This window comes from Coenobita brevimanus, chromosome 60, assembly GCF_032717465.1.
Source record: "Coenobita brevimanus isolate Jiangsu-jjx chromosome 60, ASM3271746v2, whole genome shotgun sequence".
NCBI lineage: Eukaryota > Metazoa > Arthropoda > Malacostraca > Decapoda > Coenobitidae > Coenobita > Coenobita brevimanus.
The window spans coordinates 10,540,108-10,549,033 of NC_137013.1; positions in this window are offsets into that span (position 1 = coordinate 10,540,108).

The window sequence follows — 8,926 nt, forward strand, 5'->3', positions numbered from 1 at the left end:
CCAGAATTCCTTAACTGAGTTAACTGAACCTGCTTTGAGGGGTAACTTAAATCCTCATGATGAAGCTCCTCTTTTGAGCAGTAACGTGGGTGACACTCTCAAGAGTTCATGTGCTAATTTCCTGTCTGATGGTTTTGTCAGTCCTCTGGACAGTAACGACAGGAAATCAGTTAAAATATATCGTGATACAGGTGCTTGCCAATCCCTAATGCTGACCTGTTCTAGGCTCTAATGTTAATTCCTCTGATGAAATTGTAATCTTACAAGGTGTAGGGAATAATTACTTCTCTGTCCCTCTGTGCAGAGTGACTTTAGAGTCTGGTTTTGTTAATGGTTCCGTTATGGTTGGGTTGGTTGAGACACTCCCAATGTCAGGTGTAACTTTCTTACTTGGAAATGATATTGGTGGAAGTCAAGTGTGTCCAGCTCCTCGGTTGTCTCGTGAGCCAGTGGCTGCGGCCCGGGACTGTGATGTCCCTGATGTGTTCTCTGCATGTGCTGTCATTAGGGCTAAGTCTAAAGTTACTGGTGACTTAGAGGATAAAGATGATGATGATGTTATCCTAGCTGACACTTTTCTTGCTAATTTGGACCACTCACCAGATGAGGCAGTACCCCGTAGTGTTGATAATTTGTCTCGTCAAGAGTTGGTTGAGTTGCCGGTTGCTGACCCTGAGTTGAAAGGTCTAGCTAACTCTGCTTGCAGTGAGGAAGAGTCAGCTGGTGCTTCTACTTGTTATTATGTAAAGTCAGGAGTACTTATGAGGAAGTGGAGATCCCCAACAGCATCAGCCGACCGTGAATGGGAGGTTGTACATTAAGTTGTCATCCCTCGTGTTTGTAGGCAGGATATCATTAGAGTGGCTCATGATTCCAGTTTGGCAGGACACCTTGGAGTGAGGAAGACTGTGGCATGCATTTTGAAACACTTCTACTGGCCAGGTATCTTCGGGGATGTTTCCTGGTATTGTAAGTCTTGTCACACCTGTCAAGTTGTTGGGAAGTGTATTCAGACCGAAAAGGTTGCACCTCTAGTTCCCATTCCTCCTTTTGAGGCGCCATTCACCCGTGTGTTGGTGGATATTGTGGGCCCTCTTCCTAAGACTTCTTCAGGATTTTCTTATGTGTTGACCCTGATTGATATGGCTACTCGTTATCCTGAAGCCATTCCACTTAGAAATATCTCAGCAAAGAACGTGGTTAAGGAAATGCTAGGGTTCTTCACAAAGTTTGGTCTGCCCAAGGAGGTACAGTCCGACCGAGAAAGTAATTTCATGTCAAATGTTTTCAAGCAGTCTCTGAAAGAGTTGGGCATCACCCAGATCACGTCTTCAGCTTACCATCCCCAGACCCAAAGAGCGTTGGAGAGATATCATCAAACACTCAAATCGATGCTCAAGAAATACTGTTTGGAACATCAGAAAGACTGGGATAAAGGTCTTCCATTCGTTGTGTTTGCCGCAAGAGAATCTCCAAATGAATCACTGGGCTTCTCACCTTTTGAACTACTGTTTGGCCATGAAGTAAGAGGACCCCTTAAGCTACTCAAGGAATGCTGGCTCTCGGAGGAAGATGACGTCAACCTGCTGGAGTATGTGATGAAGTTCAAAGAACGGCTGTCCACTGCTTTACAGCTGGCGAGAGAGAATTTAGGAGCTGCTCAGGAGAAGATGAAGACTTGGTATGATAAGAAGTCCAGGTTACGCCACTTTCAGCCAGGAGATCAGGTTTTGATTCTGCTACCGGTTCATGGGCAACCTCTTCAAGCCAAGTTTAGTGGTCCTTATTTCGTGGAGAAGAAACTCAGTGATGTCACCTATGTCATCGCCACACCAGATCGTAGAAAGAACAAGCAACTTTGTCACATCAACATGCTAAAGTTATATCACAGGCGGGACGAAAATAACCCAGTCTGCACTGTAGCTGTTCCACCCGAATCTGCAAGTGAAGCTCTCCCATGCAGTATGAGCCTGAGTGATAGTTTGGGGAAGAATCCTGATATCATGAATGATCTCCAGACTAAGCTTTCTCATCTACCTTCCGAGGAAAGGCAGGAGTTTGGCATTACTGCAGGAGTACCCACAAGTGTTCCGTGCCACTCCAGGAAGAACCACTATGTTGATGCATGATGTCGATGTTGGAGACGCAAAGCCAATTAAACTGCCTCCTTACCGTGTGAACCCAGTGAAAGTTCCTCTCATCCAGAAGGAGCTTGGCTACCTGTTGGACCACAAGATGATTGAGCGCTGTCAGAGCGAGTGGAGTTCTCCTGTCACTCTAGTCCCTAAGCCAGGTGGGTCACAGCGGCTTTGCATTGACTACAGACGTGTTAATCAGATAACCAAAACAGACACTTACCCTCCCCCTCGTGTGGAAGATTGCATAGACAAGATCGGAAAGGCTAGGTACATAAGTAAGTTTGATTTGTTAAAGGGATACTGGCAAGTACCTATGACTGAACGTGCTAGGGAGATCTCATGTTTTGTAACACTAGGAAAGACTTTTGCATGTTCTGTAATGCCATATGGTATGAAGAATGCACCAGCCACATTTCAGAAGCTCATGAATGTTGTAACAGAGGGTTTGGCAGGATGTGTTGTTTATATTGATGATATATTAATCTTCAGTGACAACTGGAAAGATCACCTATGCCATGTCAGTAAATTTCTTGAGCATTTGGTTCAGACTAATCTTGTAGCTAATTTATCAAAGTGTGAGTTTGGTGAAGCTAAAGTTCAGTAGGCTACCTTGGGTACGTAATTGGTGATGGCCATGTTTCACCACAAGGAGCTAAGGTTCAGGTTATAAGTGATCTTCCCAGACCTAAAAGTAGGAAAGAGCTACAAAGATTTTTGGGAATGGTAGGTTATTACAGGAGATTTGTTCTTAACTTCTCAATTCTTGTATCACCACTTACAGACCTACTGAAAAAGGGAGTTAAATTTGTCTAGACCGATAACTGTGAATCCTCTTTCACCAAACTTAAAGCTATCCTATTAAGTCAGCCAGTGCTCGCTACTCCAAATTTTGCTAAGCCTTTTAAGATGGCTGTTGACGCAAGTGATACAGGAGCTGGGGCTGTTTTGCTGCAAGAGGATGATCAGGGTATTGAACACCCTGTATCTTATTACAGTAAGAAGTTCACTCCACCTCAAAAGAACTACTCAACTATTGAGAAAGAGCTTTTGGCCTTGATTTTGGGTTTACAGCATTTTTCATTTTATTTGTGTTCTGGTTTTGACCCCATAGTCATTTATACCGATCATAACCCACTGAAATTCCTTAGTAAGTTTAAAGATAAAAATCAGAGATTGACAAGATGGAGTCTACTTCTTCAGGAGTATTCATTAGACATACAACATGTCAAGGGGAAAGAAAATGTTATTGCAGATTGCTTATCTAGACTTTAGACAGATTTTTTTAGAGTAATAAGAATTTCCTTTGTAAATTTCTTTTCTCTTTGTGGAGAGGTGTTACATAGCCTATGATTTCATCATCCTTTGTGTAATTCTAACGTATAGTATGCTGCATGTTTGATCACGAGCGTGTTCTACCTCAGTCCCCCCTTCTACCCTTATAGTAGAGTAAGTCGTTCTTTCTCTTGTTCAGAGCAGGATTGTCAAGTCTTTGTCCCCATGGCTTCATTTGCGCATCCTTCTTACAAGTTATATCAAGCTCTGCCGGCCCCTATATAATGAGCTCAGTCTCTGCATTATTGCCACTTAGATCTACTCCTCATTTTGTTCACATCTCTGTCCTCCCCTGTACAGTTGTTATTATTGTGAGTGCTCAGGAAGTCTCCAACCATCTAGCAGCTGTGTAATTTGAGTATAAGTGTTGTTGCATTTTTTCTTGTACTGTGTAGCGTAAGGTGTTAATTTTTAGGCCTAGTAAGGTTTTTGTGTTTCGTGTGTTTTGGGTGTCAGCCCTTATTAATAATATTTTGCATCTGTAATAATATATCTTGCATTCACTGAGTATTATCTGGTATCCTCTTTTATCAGGGCTGAATTAGATAAATTTACTCTTGCTAATTTCGTGTTAATGGAGGCTACTCCAGTTAACCATAAATTTAACCTGTTTCTTGCCATTACATTATCCTTATGAGTCCTGAATGTTTTGTTGTTAGTTTGAGCATTAAACTTTAACTTGTAATTTTACCTAACTCTCTTTGTTTTGAACCTGGAACTTTCCGGGACAGTTTTCTCTGTTCCGTAAGATAAATTTGGCGACCTCTTATCAGGATATTCAGGATATTATCATAAGGATATTGCTTGATATTTGTGACTGTGATTTATTCATGATGTCTACTATTACTACACTTGATGAAACCAAAGATTTTTTGTCAAATGTGCTAACAGTGTGTGATGTAGAAAACAGAACAAAGAATGAACTTAAGCTTGTTGCTCAACAATTGGGAATTGCTGTTCGCTCTCTTCATTCTAAAGATCAAATTGTTGACATGATTAATGAAAACTTGTTTAATGTAACTCCTCCAAATGAGCAAATTCAGATTGAATTAGCTAAGTTACAGCTAGCCCTGCAGGAGGCTCGTGTTAAGTGGGCTGAATTTCAGGCAAATGTTAAGGAGGCTGAGTTTTAGGCACGTGCTAAGGAGGCTGATCTCAGGCTCGTATTCAGGAGGCACAAATTGAAATTGCTAGGATTCAGGCAGACCATGAGTATCGCATGAAGCAAGGTGGAACTGGATCATCTAGCTCTGATGATTTTGATGTGGCTAAAAATGTTAAACTTGTCCCTCCTTTTAATGAATCTGATTTAACTAAGTATTTTCAGTTGTTTGAGAGGGTAGCTACAGATTTTAATTGGCCCAAAAAGTATTGGCCAGTATTCCTTCAAACTGTTCTCACCGGTAAAGCTCAAGTAACTTATGCATCTTTGCCTCAGGATCAATCTGATAATTATGATGTAGTTAAGAGCTTGATTCTTAAGGCCTATGAGCTTGTTCCTGAAGCCTATAGAGTAAAATTTAGGACAACTTATAAACAAGATAAGGAATCCCATGTTGAGTATGCAAAAAACAAAGAATATCTGTTAGAGCAGTGGTTAAAATCTAAGAATGTGGATTCTGAATTTGACAAATTTAAGGAGATGATTTTGCTGGAGGACTTCAAAAGGTGTGTTAATATAGATGTAAGCCTATATCTTGATGAGAAAAGAATAGATAATTTGTCTGATGCTGCAGTTTTAGCTGATGAATATGTTCTCACTCACAAGAGATATTCTAAAGAAAAAGGGAAAGCTGAGAGTAAGTACGTTGCCTCTACTCAGAGTACAGGTAACAGGAAAGAGAATAAAGATGATGTTTCTCAGGAAGTAAATACCAGCTTCACCTCTAGATTTCAGAAAAGTAAATGTACTTATTGTAGTAAGCTTGGTCAAACTACGGAGAAATGTTTCAGGAGACAGCGTGATGTGAACAAAAGGGAGTCTTTAAATATTCAGTCAATTGATCTAGTGTCCACCCTTGAGAGTTCCCAGAATTCCTTAACTGAGTTAACTGAACCTGCTTTGAGGGGTAACTTAAATCCTCATGATGAAGCTCCTCTTTTGAGCAGTAACGTGGGTGACACTCTCAAGAGTTCATGTGCTAATTTCCTGTCTGATGGTTTTGTCAGTCCTCTGGACAGTAACGACAGGAAATCAGTTAAAATATATCGTGATACAGGTGCTTGCCAATCCCTAATGCTGACCTGTTCTAGGCTCTAATGTTAATTCCTCTGATGAAATTGTAATCTTACAAGGTGTAGGGAATAATTACTTCTCTGTCCCTCTGTGCAGAGTGACTTTAGAGTCTGGTTTTGTTAATGGTTCCGTTATGGTTGGGTTGGTTGAGACACTCCCAATGTCAGGTGTAACTTTCTTACTTGGAAATGATATTGGTGGAAGTCAAGTGTGTCCAGCTCCTCGGTTGTCTCGTGAGCCAGTGGCTGCGGCCCGGGACTGTGATGTCCCTGATGTGTTCTCTGCATGTGCTGTCATTAGGGCTAAGTCTAAAGTTACTGGTGACTTAGAGGATAAAGATGATGATGATGTTATCCTAGCTGACACTTTTCTTGCTAATTTGGACCACTCACCAGATGAGGCAGTACCCCGTAGTGTTGATAATTTGTCTCGTCAAGAGTTGGTTGAGTTGCCGGTTGCTGACCCTGAGTTGAAAGGTCTAGCTAACTCTGCTTGCAGTGAGGAAGAGTCAGCTGGTGCTTCTACTTGTTATTATGTAAAGTCAGGAGTACTTATGAGGAAGTGGAGATCCCCAACAGCATCAGCCGACCGTGAATGGGAGGTTGTACATTAAGTTGTCATCCCTCGTGTTTGTAGGCAGGATATCATTAGAGTGGCTCATGATTCCAGTTTGGCAGGACACCTTGGAGTGAGGAAGACTGTGGCATGCATTTTGAAACACTTCTACTGGCCAGGTATCTTCAGGGATGTTTCCTGGTATTGTAAGTCTTGTCACACCTGTCAAGTTGTTGGGAAGTGTATTCAGACCGAAAAGGTTGCACCTCTAGTTCCCATTCCTCCTTTTGAGGCGCCATTCACCCGTGTGTTGGTGGATATTGTGGGCCCTCTTCCTAAGACTTCTTCAGGATTTTCTTATGTGTTGACCCTGATTGATATGGCTACTCGTTATGCTGAAGCCATTCCACTTAGAAATATCTCGCAAAGAACGTGGTTAAGGAAATGCTAGGGTTCTTCACAAAGTTTGGTCTGCCCAAGGAGGTACAGTCCGACCGAGGAAGTAATTTCATGTCAAATGTTTTCAAGCAGTCTCTGAAAGAGTTGGGCATCACCCAGATCACGTCTTCAGCTTACCATCCCCAGACCCAAAGAGCGTTGGAGAGATATCATCAAACACTCAAATCGATGCTCAAGAAATACTGTTTGGAACATCAGAAAGACTGGGATAAAGGTCTTCCATTCGTTGTGTTTGCCGCAAGAGAATCTCCAAATGAATCACTGGGCTTCTCACCTTTTGAACTACTGTTTGGCCATGAAGTAAGAGGACCCCTTAAGCTACTCAAGGAATGCTGGCTCTCGGAGGAAGATGACGTCAACCTGCTGGAGTATGTGATGAAGTTCAAAGAACGGCTGTCCACTGCTTTACAGCTGGCGAGAGAGAATTTAGGAGCTGCTCAGGAGAAGATGAAGACTTGGTATGATAAGAAGTCCAGGTTACGCCACTTTCAGCCAGGAGATCAGGTTTTAATTCTGCTACCGGTTCATGGGCAACCTCTTCAAGCCAAGTTTAGTGGTCCTTATTTCGTGGAGAAGAAACTCAGTGATGTCACCTATGTCATCGCCACACCAGATCGTAGAAAGAACAAGCAACTTTGTCACATCAACATGCTAAAGTTATATCACAGGCGGGACGAAAATAACCCAGTCTGCACTGTAGCTGTTCCACCCGAATCTGCAAGTGAAGCTCTCCCATGCAGTATGAGCCTGAGTGATAGTTTGGGGAAGAATCCTGATATCATGAATGATCTCCAGACTAAGCTTTCTCATCTACCTCCCGAGGAAAGGCAGGAGTTTGGCATTACTGCAGGAGTACCCACAAGTGTTCCGTGCCACTCCAGAAAGAACCACTGTGTTGATGCATGATGTCGATGTTGGAGACGCAAAGCCAATTAAACTGCCTCCTTACCGTGTGAACCCGGTGAAAGTTCCTCTCATCCAGAAGGAGCTTGGCTACCTATTGGACCACAAGATGACTGAGCGCTGTCAGAGCGAGTGGAGTTCTCCTGTCACTCTAGTCCCTAAGCCAGGTGGGTCACAGCGGCTTTGCATTGACTACAGACGTGTTAATCAGATAACCAAAACAGACACTTACCCTCTCCCTCGTGTGGAAGATTGCATAGACAAGATCGGAAAGGCTAGGTACATAAGTAAGTTTGATTTGTTAAAGGGATACTGGCAAGTACCTATGACTGAACGTGCTAGGGAGATCTCATGTTTTGTAACACTAGGAAAGACTTTTGCATGTTCTGCAATGCCATATGGTATGAAGAATGCACCAGCCACATTTCAGAAGCTCATGAATGTTGTAACAGAGGGTTTGGCAGGATGTGTTGTTTATATTGATGATATATTAATCTTCAGTGACAACTGGAAAGATCACCTATGCCATGTCAGTAAATTTCTTGAGCGTTTGGTTCAGACTAATCTTGTAGCTAATTTATCAAAGTGTGAGTTTGGTGAAGCAAAAGTTCAGTAGGCTACCTTGGGTACGTAATTGGTGATGGCCATGTTTCACCACAAGGAGCTAAGGTTCAGGTTATAAGTGATCTTCCCAGACCTAAAAGTAGGAAAGAGCTACAAAGATTTTTGGGAATGGTAGGTTATTACAGGAGATTTGTTCTTAACTTCTCAATTCTTGTATCACCACTTACAGACCTACTGAAAAAGGGAGTTAAATTTGTCTGGACCAATAACTGTGAATCCTCTTTCACCAAACTTAAAGCTATCCTATTAAGTCAGCCAGTGCTCGCTACTCCAAATTTTGCTAAGCCTTTTAAGATGGCTGTTGACGCAAGTGATACAGGAGCTGGGGCTGTATTGCTGCAAGAGGATGATCAGGGTATTGAACACCCTGTATCTTATTACAGTAAGAAGTTCACTCCACCTCAAAAGAACTACTCAACTATTGAGAAAGAGCTTTTGGCCTTGATTTTGGGTTTACAACATTTTTCATTTTATTTGTGTTCTGGTTTTGACCCCATAGTCATTTATACCGATCATAACCCACTGAAATTCCTTAGTAAGTTTAAAGATATAAATCAGAGATTGACAAGATGGAGTCTACTTCTTCAGGAGTATTCATTAGACATACAACATGTCAAGGGGAAAGAAAATGTTATTGCAGATTGCTTATCTAGACTTTAGACAGATTGTTTTAGAGTAA